Genomic DNA, 14799 nt, shown 5'->3' on the forward strand with positions numbered 1-14799 from the left:
CAGTTCTCTGCACCTCATCATTTCTCACTCGATCCTAACGCATCACTCCACATATACTCCTGAGACACCTCATCTCCATTACATTCAAACTTTTCCTCTCTGCTACACCCATATTCCATGTTTCAGCCTCATATAAAGCAGTCAATACCACAACATCCTCATACCTGCACAGCCCTCTCTTTACATCCATTCTAAGCGAACGACATCTAAACACTTTTTTCTTTCCTCCCAGCACCTTTCCTACTTCATTCATTCTAAGCTTCACTTCTGCATCTATTCCATCCACAGCAACATGCGGCCCTATATATTTAAAACACTTTACCTCCTCAAGCAACTCACCAATCAAAACTATATTCATCCTCCTACCATCTACGAACCTCGTACACATCATCACCTTACACTTATTCTAATTTACTTTCAATTTCCTCCTTCCACACACCTTTCCAAACTCCTCTACCAGCTATCTTAATCTCTCCTTTGAATCAGCCACCAGTGCAGCATCATTTGCAAACATCAGGTGCTTCAGATTCCACTCTCTACCATTAACATTCACCAGCCTCAAATCTCCATCTAACTCTCTTGCACTCACCTCCCTTATAACACCATATAAATATTAAACAACCAAGGCGACATCACACATCGCTGCCGCAGTCCCACTCTCACGGGAAACGCATTTCTCACTCTTCCCCATGCTCTTCTTTTTACATAAAAACTTTTCACTCCTTTTAGTAACCTTCCATCAAGTCCATACCATCTAAAACCAGTCCACAAAGTCTCCCTATCAATCCTATTATGCGCTTTATCAAAATCCATGAAAACCAAAAACACATCCTTACCTTTCGCTAAATACTTTTCACACACCAGGCTCACAGCAAACACCTGATCCACGCATCCCCTCCCTCTCCTAAAGCCACACTGCTCATCTCCAATCACTCTCTCTGTACCCTCTCTAACTCTCTTAATTAACACTCTACCATACACCTTACCTACAACACTCAACAAACTTATACCCTTAAAGCTAATACATTAGTATTTTTCACCTTTATCTTTATATAACAGGACCACATAAGCACTTGCTCAGTCAACTGGCACCACACCTTGCACAAAGCACATATTCAACAATCATACTAACCAGTCAACAATAGTCGCTCTACCAACTTTCAGGCATTCCACAGCACACCAATCCATACCCGCAGCTTTCCCTGTTTCCATCTCCTTTACTGCCTCCTGCACTTCCTCCATCATGATGAAGGAATCATTCAACTCTCCCAACACATTTATTCCTTGCACCCTTGCATCTCCCACAATCTCAGTCTCCCTTTCCTCCTCCACATTTAACAATCTTTCAAAATCCTCTGCCCAGCTCTTCCTAACTGCATCCATCTCAGTTGACATCCCTCCATCATCTGCTGTTACTTACTTTTCCTTCCCAGACTCTCCCTTTCGCATCCTTTTCATCTCCATCCAAAACATTATCTTATTCTGTTGAAAATTCTCGGTCAACCGCCCACCCCACCTCTCATCTGTTGCCACTTTCGCATCACGCACAGCCATTCTCGCCCTATTCCTCTTTTCCTTATACCTCTCATATGACACCTCATCCTTCCTCTGTGGCCACACTTCATATGCACATCTCTTCTCAGCCACAGCCATACTTACTTCCTCGCATCACCATTCACTTCCCATTCTCACACCACCACCCACTCGTTTCACACCACACACCTCTTCTGCATGCCCCACCACAGCACTCTTAAACAACTGCCATTCCTCCTCCACAGTGCCATTCTCCTTATCTTTCACTGCGTTCCACTCATCTTTCAATTTCTCCTGATACCCTATCATTTTCTCTCTTTTACCCAAATCACTCACTTTCAAAACCTCCCTGCCACACCTAAGTATCCCAGCTCTCACCCATGTCTTACCTACTCTCAACTTTCCCTCCACCAGGTAGTGGTCAGACATACCTCCACCCTCATTTCTCAAAACTCTCACATCCAACAATCTTCCTATTACATTCCTGGACACAACCACATAATCCATGAATGCTGTATCAACAACCCTTCCACTCTCCTGTTCTCACGAGTTGGAGCGATCCTATATTTAAATAAACTCGTGACATTGAACTTTGGTGGGAAACCGCAAATTCTTGTGGAATCCCAGTATGTATCAATCAGTCAACCGCCACGTATTCACCCGATCGGGAGTGTTTTCAGAACAATTTTTCACCGTTTCATAAGTGATTGTCTTTATGTGTGACATTAGCACCTCCGCTGAGTGATTTGTTATGGGCATGTATCGTTCACACTAAATTCATAGCCATTAGCAAGTGCAGGCTGCTCTTGCCTCTCTCTCGCACAATTTGAAGTCAGTCAGGATTTGAGCGTCGTGGAAGCAGGTTCAATTGGGCCCAGGGTGGAGCAGTGCCGCTGTTGTCCAGCGAGTTCCTGAATTCCCACCTAGCGTGAGCCGGCGAGAGGTTTAGCGTGTGTGGCAGCATCCTTCCTCAGCAACGATGCCCAGTTCATCCACCTAGCCCCTTTTCTGACCTGTATTTTTCTTTCATTTTTTTCCTAGGCTTAAGAGTTAGCTTATGAGTGAGTGTGTTCTCCTTATTTTGAATTCATTTTGAAATATGTAACGTAAACTTCTCATTGTAATAAATAAATTTACAGTTCTTTTCTCTTGAGCTTAATGTAATGTAAACTCGTGTTTTATTTCTCCACATTTAGCTTATTTTAGTTATAGCTCCTAGTTTGCATAAACGCTTTGCTTTATTCACAACTGGTACTTAGGCCAGTCCTTTTTATTAACTTAAATTCATTGTGCAACCAGGAGTTAATGCACTGGCAAGAACCTGTTTATCATTAATAGCATTAGATATTGAATGTCAGGGGTGGAGTCACTTTCTTCGGAGGCTAACAGTACCAATAAACAGCACGTGAGAGTAATTAGTCTCTGCTGTGTACTGTTGAGAAAGTTCATAAATTCTCGTCCTTAGAGAATCGGTGAAGTAAGCCGACATAAAGTAATCATTGCTTGATTTTCACAAGTCAGTTCTTTGTCCTGTTCTCAAGTATTATTGAATATTATTCTTTCATATTACATACTCTCAAAAACCCTGTGACATCTGGCGACCTTGCCAGGATATTAACTCCTAGCTCTAAAGGTATTCACGAGATAATACTCACTCATACTTAGGTATTTATCATTAAAGTCTATAGGCACTATCTTACTGGTGATTATTGACTCAGTTTTATTAATTTACATAATAGTTTTCACAGTCAGTTGTTTGTTTAATTTTCTTTCTTTACCAGTTAAATAGATAAAACTGGTCACCACTAACCTGTGCCCATATTCTTTATTTTAGATTAATGGCATCTTTCTCTGCCAAATTGTAGTCAGTACTGAGTCTCTAGTTACTTAGATTGAGTTAGCATCATGACTACCAACATCTATGTACAGGAAGCTAAAGATATGGGGCTTACAGACCCCAAAGAAGTAAAGGATTATGTCGTCTCTCGGCTTAGTCACGAGCAGCAACGCGAGAATGATGCTCGTGAAGAGCGTAGAATCCAACGTGAACACGAGCGAGAACAGCGCGAAAACGAGCGAGAACAGCGCGAGGAACGCGAGAGAGAACATCAACACGAGCAAAAACAATGTGAACTTGAATTAGAACATGAGCGAAAACAACGAGAACTCAAGTTAGAACATGAGCGAGAACAGCGTGAGGAATGAGAGAGAGAACGAGAACACGAACGTGCCAAGCGAGAAGCATGTGAAAAACATGAATTTCAAATGCTGAAACTCAAGCGAGATTCCTTGGCTTCAGACACATCTGGTGCAGCTGGCCCAAGCTCCACGAGCGCTATCCCTGCACATATTATGGCTATCCCACACATCAAGCTTCCTCCATACAAGGAAGGCGAGCGAACTGAGCCATACATAGCTCGTTTTGAAGACATGGCTCAGCTTTACCAGCTGGATGATGCAGCTAAGAGGCTTCAGTTTCTTAGCCTGTTTGAGGGCCCTGCCCTCGATATTCTCCACAGAATTCGTGGAGACAATCTCACATATGAGATGATGAAGACTGCACTCGTCAAAGCGTACGGTCTCACAGTTGACGACGCCAAGAGTCAGTTGATGAGGGTGTGTTTACAGGAAAAAGAGACTGCCGTTCAGTTTCTTGACCGGCTTACTGCTTACTTAGATAAGTGGATGGAGAAAGATGAAACTCCTTCCACGCGTGAGGGGATAATTGACCTTATGCTGCGCATGCAGCTAGAAAAGTACTGAACCTATGGCTTAGCTTAAGATCTGCCAGGTAAGAGATGCCAGCCAAATGGTGAAGAAGGCTGATGCATTCGTCACTGCATACGGGTATCAAACTCGCAAGCAGCATACCTGGAACAGGAAACCTGATAAATCTGGGAAACCATCTCAGACTGAACCCCAGCAACAAGGCCATCTTCAGAATAATGGCCAAGGTCCAAAATCGCAGAGGAAGGACCAGGGGCAAAACACTCAGAAACCTGAGTGGAAGAGGTACAAGTACCCTAACCAGCAGCAGTATCAGCCACGCAATCGACTGACGGGACAAACCTTTTCAGCACCAGCCTCAGTGTATCAGAGGCAGGAGGCGAACGCAACCTTCGTTCCTCAGCAGCAGCACGGTGGTGTCGTCCCTAGTAGTACGGGTACTTTCCCTCAGTTCACTAGTCCCACGGTGACAGTGAACACTCCTCCACAGGAGGCCAATGCTCCGTCACCCCAGACAGTGAGTACAACCCCTCAAGTATCTAATTCTCAGGGCACCATGTTTGCCGCATCATTTATTCAGCAGCCTAATCAGTGGCTAGCTGCTTCCTCCTCAGCCAGGGTTTGTGGGAGACATTCCTGTGAAGGTCCTGAGAGACAATGGTTCCTCAGGTTGCTCTGTCAGGTAGAGTCTAGTTCGGCCTGAGGAGTACACAGGTCGACAGATCCAAGCTAACCTTATTGATGGGTCAGTGAGATTGTTCCCTGAGGCACGTATCCAGGTGGCATCTCCATTTTACATTGGTATGACACTCGCAGTTATCATGCCAGAACCTTTGTTTGACCTTATCATAGGCAACATAGAAGGTGCCAAGCATAGTTGCACCGAAGATGATGCTACTCAGACTTCGGCTGCAGTAACATGAGCTATGGCTGAGGCTCCAAACTGTGTCACCCCAGTGACCATTGAATCATTGCAAGATCTGATGTGTAGCCAAGTTGTTGTCCAAGAATAACGTTCTGACCCGACACTTGCTGCCGTGCGAAAGAAACAAAAGGGTAGAGTGATAAAGTATTCACTGGGAGGTCAAGCCAAGTTCCTTCATAAACAAGGATGGCTGTACCATGAGTCATGAACACCCCAGGGCGAGGTTGGACTGCAGTTTGTCGTTCCCGCAAAGTACCGCCAAGCAGTGTTAGAATGGGGTCATTGTTCAGCTTCAGGAGGTCACCTGTGCAAAATGAAAACCCAAGGCCGTATCCGTGCTGACTTTTTCTGGCCAGGGATGGGACGAGAAATAGATAGTTTTGTGTTCCTGCAATGTGTGTCCATGTACCACTAATCAGGGACATGTCCTTCCTGCGCCGTTTGATCCCACACCCATAATCTCTGAAGCAGTGGAAAGAGAGGGCAGTGGTGAAGTGGGTGTAGACTTGACGTCTCACTCGTTGGCCCCACAGGTCACAGTATGTCCAGGGCCTGTACATACATATGTACCGTAAGTTAAGGGGGAAGTTCGAGAACCCTGCAGAGACAGTCCGAGGCTGTGTATGAATTACCTTGTGGAACGTCTCGAGCTGTGGGCCTCTCAGAGGATTTCCAGAGAATGCACATTATCCACATGAGTGTTCACACCCACATGGGTGTTAAAACATGACCTGCCCGAGATTGCGTAGGGATTCTCAGCTTTCTGTCATTAATCGTAAGTGTAGTGTTAAGTTAACCAGTAAACTGCTTGTTCTAAGAAATTTGTAAATTCAAGAACTGGCAAGTTTCCTGGTTAATAATGTTAGGTTAACTAGTAAACTGCCCGTTCTTAGAGATTTGTAAATTCAAGAACTGGCACGTTTCCTGGTTAATAAGCATTAACCAGTAAACAACAAGGGTTCAGAGAGATCTGTAAATCTAAAGACTACGTTTCCTGGTTAATAATAACATAATTACTGATTGCTAAGCAGAGAGAGAGAAATGACACTTTTGATGCTCCACCTTGATTCCTTTCGCAGCTGCAGGTGGCGGGTGCAGCATTGTCATGCAGATCAACTGGCCGTCCCTGCCGCATGCTGCTGCCTCTTCTCTTCTGCCTCATCATCATTATTTACTATAAATTTGTATTACATGATTTTACATGTAGGCACAGTAACACCACAACTGTCACACCTACACCGTGTATTACATACATCACGCTACATAACAATTAGTCGTTAATGTAAATGTAGCGAACTTTTTGCTCAGTCTGACCTGAGTACAGGATTTTTCACCATCATCACGGAGTTTTCTCCTCAAACTTGCTTCTATTAACTCCTTAACCGCGGGTGTCATTCCAGAATGACATTGCAAAAACTGGACCAAACTGCGGATGTCATTCTGGAATGTTTGTGAATATTTTGAATACCGCGCCTTTTTCCGCGCGCCAATTGTTTCAAGGGAGAGTAACTATTAAGTTCTTTCACTCCAGCCGACCCCCACCTCCCTCCTCCCACCCCCTGGGCCCCCACCTCCCACCCCCAGGCCCCCCACCCCACCCCTGACCAAACACGCATCATTATCTGTCCAGCTGTGTGAGTGTCAACAGCACTGATGTGGCAGTGAAGTGCGGGCAATTACAGTGCCTTTTACCTGCCTCAGTGAACACAGAGTGGGTGTTTATCATATGTGCAGTCTTCATATATGTTTATAGTATTATTATCAGAATGAGGTTGGCATTTGGTAATGGTGTGTGAGCGAAAAATAGTGATTTTAGATCGCTCACTTCTAATGGCACTGCCCATCCAGTGATAGTCAACGAAATCATGAAACCTACATCATTGCAAAGCCTAAGGTTAGTACTTTCTAATGGTACCTTATTTTTCACTCTAGATTTATTCCGTGCAGAGTTATAAAGGTTTAAAGTTTGTTTACATTTTGGCTGGAACTCCCATGGGGGGGGCCAGTCGGGTCAAAACAATGCCCGTGGTTAAAGGGTTAACGTAAATACGAGTTTTTTTTCTCTCACTGGCGACTGTGACTTTCTCCTGTAGCAGGATAGCACACACACCACAGTGTGAATCTTGTGTGACTGAGTAAGGATTTATATGTATGTATATTTTCCTAAGAAAAAATAGATCATTTTGATGGGGCGTAATGTCACGAGTTGACGTGATCCTATATTTAAATAAACTCGTGACATTGAACTTTGGTGGGAAACCGCAAATTCTAGTGGAATCCCAGTATGTATCTCTCAGTCAACCGCCACATATTCACCCGATCTGGAGTGTTTTCAGAACAATTTTTCACCATTTCATAAGTGATCGTCTTTGTGTGTGACATTAGCACCTCCGCTGAGTGACTTGTTATGGGCATGAATGGCTCACACTAAATTCATTAGCCGTTAGCAAGTGCAGCCTGCTCTCGCCTCTCTCTCGCACAATTTGGAGTCAGTCAAGATTTGAGTGTCGTGGAAGCAGGTTCGATTGGGCTCGGTGTGGAGCATTGCTGTCATTGTCCATCGAGTTCCTGAATTCCCGCCTAGCGTGAGCCGGCGAGAGGTTTAGCATGTGTGGCAATGTCCTTCCTCAGCAACGACGCCCAGTTCATCCCACCTAGCCCCTTTTCTGACCAGTACTTTTCTTTCTTTTTTTTCCTAGGCTTAAGAGTTAGCTTTTGAGTGAGTGCATTCTCCTTATTTTGAATTCATTTTGAAATATGTAACGTAAATTTATCTCATTGTAATCAATAAATTTACAGTTCTTTTCTCTTGAGCTTAATGTAAACTCGAGTTTCATTTCTCCACATTTAGCTTATTTTAGTTATAGCTCCTAGTGTGCATAAACACTTTGCTTTATTCACAACTGGTACTTAGGCCAGTCCTTTTTATTAACTTAAATCCGTTGTGCAACCAGGAGTTAATGCACCTGCAAGAACCTGTTTATCATTGATAGCATTAGATATTGATTGTCAGGGGTGGAGTCACTTTCTCCAGAGGCTGACAGTACCAATAAACAGCACGTGTGAGTAATTAGTCACTGTTGTGTACTGTTGAGAAAGTTCATAAATTCTCGTCCTTAGAGAATCGGCGAAGTAAGCCGACATAAACTAATCATTGCTTGATTTTCACAAGTCAGTTCTTTGTCCTGTTCTCAAGTATTATTGAATATTATTCTTTAATATTGCATACTCTCAAAAACCCTGCGACATGTATACTTATAAATATCTTTCTTCTCAAACAAGGTATTTCCAATCACCATCTCTCGCTCAACGCATATCCCTATCATTCGTTCCTCATTTTCATTTCTTCCAGGCACACCATGCATACCAACTACTCCTTCAACTGCTACATTTCCCACTCTAGCATTCACATCTCCCGTCATTACCACATTCATATTCGCTCCAAAACTCTGCAGTCACTCATCAACATCATCCCAGAAAGACTCCCTCTCTTCTTCATCCCTTTCACTGACAGGCCCATATCCACTCACAATTTCCCACAACTCACGTTCAAATTTTGCTTTCACCCTCATCAGTCTTGATGACACCTCCTTCCATTCAGTCACACACTGCTGTACTTCCGGGCTCACTAACAGGGCCACACCCTCTCTTGCCCTTCCTCTATCAACACCTGACAATCTTCCATTCACACTTCCAAACTTAGACTCACTTTTCCTTGCCATCTTTGTTTCACTCAAACCTAACACATCCAACTTTCTTCTCACAAACATTCTCCCAATCTCTTCCCTTTTAGCCTCAATCGTACTACCTCCACACACATTCATTGACCCTATCTTCAGGGTACGGGGATTAGTCAATCCCTTATCCCTTACTCTGACCTCTCTCTTTTTAGGAACAAAAAAAAAAAAAAAAAAAAAAAAAATAAGGAGGGGGTCCCTAGTCCCCTCACCTCGCCCCTTTTAGTCGCCTTTTACAACACGCAGGGAATACAGTTGTAGAATTCTTCCTAAAACAACCTGGCTGCAGAGTAGTAGTACCACCCCAGAGTGTGGTCATATATATATATATATATATATATATATATATATATATATATATATATACACAGATAGATAGATAGATACAGATATATACAGAAAAAGTCCATTAATCCGAACACCAATAATCCGAAAATCTCAATAATCCGATTTTTTCAAGAAGGCTGACAAAAACTCCAGAAGTAAAAAAAAATTAAAATAAAAAAATTCAATCTGGGCGCCAAATGCGCCAAAGTGCCGAGCCGTATGGTCATGGAAGTTTCATGGAAGGAAGCTTCTGTATACTTTGATAAACTGGTGCGTTTCGTTGAACAAAATAATCATTACAGTGTGGCTGAGGTGATCAATTTCCATATCATGCGAAACGATTTCTGCAAGAAATGTGCCCAGGCTGTCAGGCAGGCTTATATCCGTGACTGGCTGAAGTGCATGAGAAACCAGGCAGGTAAATCCACTGATGACGACCCAAGACCAGTTACCCACACTCCAAAGAAGGCACCCCAAGGAACATTAGAAGAAGCAGGTAGTCCTGAACCGATGCTCGATGATGATGAGTGAAAGTGACAAGCAAAGTGAAATATACTGTACCGTAGGTTTAAGGAATTTTCCACAGTAATACATATTAAGTTTCTGTGCTTCTACAATACGTGCATATTATTATTAACCCTGGACTTACTCTCTCTAATTGGATTTACCTGCCTACAGCTGCTGTTTTCAACACTACGCATTACTAGTGAGTTAAACAACCCATAATATCTCTTAATTTACCAATTACAGTTCGTGTCTTCAGTAATACATTAAGTTAAAAATTTTTGTAATACGTAATCTTAATATGTGCCATATTGTACAGTATTATGAATGAATGAAAAGTGATCTATCTATCTATCTATTTCCAGACGCCTCAATCCCGTTTGGGGTGGCCACAAACAAATCGCCTCCACGTCGCCCTGTCCCCCGCCATTTCACTGCTCTGCTCCCAACTCACATCCCCCTCTCTCATACACCTCTCCACCCCATCCCTCCATCTCATCCTCGGCCTCCTCCTCCCTCTTCCCCCCTCCACCTTACTGACATATATTCTCTTCGTCAATCTTTCACCCTTCATCTTCTCCACATGGCCAAACCATCTCAGTGTGTTCCTCATAACTCTTCCGATCACATCCACATCCACACCACAACGCTCCTTTATATCCTCATTCGTCAGCCTGTCTCTCCATGTGACTCCACAGGTTCCTCTTAAATAACTCATTTCCACTGCTCTCACTCTTGACTTGTGTCTTTCCAACAACGTCCAAGCTTCACTTCCTTACGTTAGAGTAGGTATCACAATACTGTCATGTAGTAACTTTTCACTTCCATGCTCACTTCCCTGTTTCTTATCACTGCTTTCAAAGAACCAGCAACCTTTCTTCCCTGCTGTACCCTTTCAAGCATTTCACCCTCCAAACCTCCATCCTTACTCATCACACTACCCAAGTACTTAAACGTACTCACATTTTCCAATTCCTCACCATCCAACCTCGCTGTACATTCACTGACTTCACCTCTCCCAAAGACCATCACTTTACTCTTCCCTACATTCACCTTTAGATTCAGTTTCTTATACACTCTGCCAAACTCATCCACCAAGCCTTGCAGCTCCCCTTCGTCTTCACTCAACAACACAGTATCATCTGCAAACAACAGTACAGAGAGTTTCCAAACACTATCCTCTCTCACCAGGGCCACTCCAACATCCACTACCTTACCTTCTACCTCTTTTATTACCCCATCCATGAACAGATTGAACAACCATGGAGACATGACACATCCCTGTTTCAACCCAACCTCCAAAGAGAAAAATTCACTTAGTTCACCATCCACATGCACTGCAGCCTTAGCACCATCATACATACTCTTCACAGCATTCATCAACTTTCCATCTACTCCATATATTCTTAATAGTTCCACAGTCCTTGTCTATCCACCTTGTCATATGCTTTCTCCAAACCCATGAAAGCCGCATACAACTTCTTTCCCTTCTCTAGAAACTTTTCCACTAAAGATCTAAGAATGAATATCTGATCTACACAACCTCTTCCCTTCCTAAAGCCTCCCTATTCTTCTCCAACTAATTCCTCTGTTCTTTCTCTAACTCTGTCAATAAGTATCCTACAATACACTTTTCCTATTATACTAAGAATACAAATGCCCCTATGATTACCACACACTTCTTTTTCCCCTTTCCCTTTGTACAAGGGAATAATTATAACTGACTTCCAAACCTACGGGACTCTACCTCCCTCCCAGGCCAATCTGCACATCTTCCACATCCATTCTACTACTATCTCTCCCCCATGCTTCAGCATTTCACCACACACTCCATCAATTCCCGGGGCTTTCCCCAATTTAACTTCCTTCATTGCCTCCACAACTTCTACCCTACTTATTTCTTCCTGTCCTCTCACCTCCCTCCTTCTCCCAGCCATTCCCCAGCCACTTATACTCGCATTACTTCCATCCTCTATGTTCAACAATTCCTTAAAGTGTTCTCTCCATTTGCTCACTTTTTCTCCCTTCTCCACTAGTAATCTACCATTTTTATCTTTCACTCCCCTGCTAACTTCACTTCCACCCTGTCTTACTCTTTTCACCTCTTTCCAGAATATTTTCTTACAGTCCCTCCACTTTACACTCAAATTCCTTCCAAATTCCTCATCCACTCTCTTCTTACTCTCTCTCACTAATCTTTTCACCTCTCTCTTTCTTTCTACATATAACTCTCTCTTCCGCCTCTCAACTTCTTCCACGCCCCTATTTCTCATCCATTCATTGTATGCTTTCTTCTTTTGTGCCACAGCCTGTCTCACCTCTTCAGTCCACCACGCTGTTACTTGTACCCCCTTCCGTCTTCTCTTCCTTCCACACATCACATCACACTCTGCACATATTTCTTCTGTAAATATCCTACACACACCTTCCACGTCTCTCATCTGCTCCGATTCATATTTGCCCAATCGTTCCTCCACTTCTCTCTTATTCTCTGCCTTTTTCTCATCCACTTGTAACCTTTCCACTCTCCTTGCAACTACTCCTTCCTCTCGTCTTTCCCTTCTTCTATTCCTCCATCTTACTTGTATCCTAATTCTGACCACCACCAAGTAGTGGTCAGAAAGTCCACTCCCCCAACCTCTATAAGCTCTTGCATCCATTACACATCTTCGCATCCTTTCATCCACACACACATAATCAATCATTGCCTTCCTTTCATTCAATTCACCACCCACCCTTCTCATCACTCGCCATGTATACCTGTGGATCATTCATTACCATTCGGTAAAATTTCAATTTAAACATAAAATTAAGTATCTTAGGGGTCCCACCCCAAAATCCAAAAAATCTGATAATCCGAATGATTCTCGTTCCACTGCCATTTGGAATAATGGACTTTTACTGTATGTACATTTGTTGATAACAGTGTGGGGGAAAAATTAGAAAAATTTAGAATATACCCCCGGTAGTGTCGTAAATATTTAACTGGCAAATCATTTGCACTAAACAAGACAAAAATAGGCCTACAACACTACATAATTTGTCCGGATATATATGTCTTACTCCCAGGACTCACCTGGATCGTAATGACGTGTAGGTTGTGTTCCCTACTGAGCAACTAAACGATCTATTTAAGGATCCTCAAATAAAAGCTGGAAACCCTGGTGAAATATTATTCGCCCAGTCTTTCGCCACTAAGGGTCATTTAGTTACTTAGCTTAAGAGTAGCAATGGAGAGGCTTGTAAGTTGTTGCCATATGGTCGGAGTTGTTGAAGATGTTGCTTGTTGCTAGTGCTTGGTGGATTACTGGAGGTTACGGCCTGGACCAAATACGTACTTTTTACGTAAGCATTACTATTTACACTATTTATAAATTAAAGTGAATTGATAGTGTTCATTCCCATCTAGGAGGAAGCACTGTCGTAAATTAATTAATCAGTCCAGTCTGTCCCAACCGAATTCTCTCTCAATACCACGAGAGTGGTTAGACTGTTTCCAAGCGTGACTAAAGCATGACTGGGACTGCCTCTGACTCGAGATCATCTGAGACTAAGACTCAATGAATTAGGCCTCAGAGCGTGGGCGAGAGCCCGAGCAACTGAGGTCTCGTGACTCGTAATTGACCGAGGCCTAGCCGAGACTAAAACTTAGACCTCTGGAGAGAAGAACAGAGGCGATCCACCAATCAAATAACTAAAAATGCATATGTGCACATTCCATCCATGGCTGGGAAAAAGACTAAATTATGAACCATAGTATAAATATACGTAATCCTATATACCCATCACCCTGGGTTACGTATAATACATTATACTTCCAAAATACGACTGCCCATCACCAACTAAAATAGAAAATGGGAGGAATTATTCCTAAATTTCCGACATCCTGGGGGCCAAGAAATCTAAACATCACCCCGTTTAATTAACTCCCCCAGGTGAGCTCGGAACCGTTGTGCGGCTCCCCGCTGTGGTTTATCTGAGCTTCCCGCATCTGTATCCCTACGGCCATGATTAACGTCCCCGAGTGCCGTATTAAGCGCCTCCGGACGGGAACTCACGGCTGTTTCTAATGGATATAATTTATTGATAGTCCTGAGTACAAGGCCTAGGGCCGTCTTTAACTTCACTGTACGAACTATCCCTTGCTTATCCGGATAGCATTCAATAACTTTCCCCAATGGCCAACTATTCCTTGACTTATCAGTGTGAATTAACACTACATCCCCCTCCTTAATATCAACATCCGTTTTATTAGCCGACTTTTGGCGTACATGTCTATCGAGAAGGGATGACAGATAGTGAGTTTTCCATGAATCCTGCCATTTGTTAATCAATTTGGATAACTGATGGTACTTAGTGTTCAATTTATCAGCTTCAACGTAAGAGGGATCCAAATCATAGGGTGCCGTAGTTATTGCAGGCAAGGAGTCCAATCGATATCCACAAATAAGATGAGAAGGAGTGAGGGCTTCTGGCTCATCGAGGCTGTTAAGGACATACGTTAAGGGGCGGTTGTTAACACGGCATTCCACTTCCGTAATTATTGTGTGTAAATCATCCATGTTTACTGGTTTTCTGAATAATACCTTTTTAAGACACCCTTTTACTATGCCTATTAGTCTCTCATAGAAACCACCGAACCATGGAGCTCTCGGCGGTATGAATTTCCACTCACACTCTCTGCTGGTGAATTCATCTTGGACTTCCGCACTCTGCAGGACCTGATGTAGAAGTTCGGATCCTAATTTAAAATTAGAAGCGTTGTCACTGATAATTAATTTCGGGCAAGATCTTCTCGACACAAATCTCCTAAAAGCATTCAAAAAGGTTTCGGCAGTTAAATTTGTGACCAACTCCAAGTGAACTGCCCTGGTGACAGTGCAAGTAAACAGTACCACATACACCTTTTGCTCTTGTAGGGTGTCTGGTTTCAAGACTTCCATATAGCCTGTATAATCTAAACCGATTATTTCAAAGGGTCTAGCTTCTTCCACCCGCTCTTTAGGTAAGGGTGGTGGTGAAGGATAATGATACGGTCGTCCTTCT

Source organism: Coenobita brevimanus, chromosome 82 (genome assembly GCF_032717465.1).
Source record: "Coenobita brevimanus isolate Jiangsu-jjx chromosome 82, ASM3271746v2, whole genome shotgun sequence".
NCBI classification, from domain to species: Eukaryota; Metazoa; Arthropoda; class Malacostraca; order Decapoda; family Coenobitidae; genus Coenobita; species Coenobita brevimanus.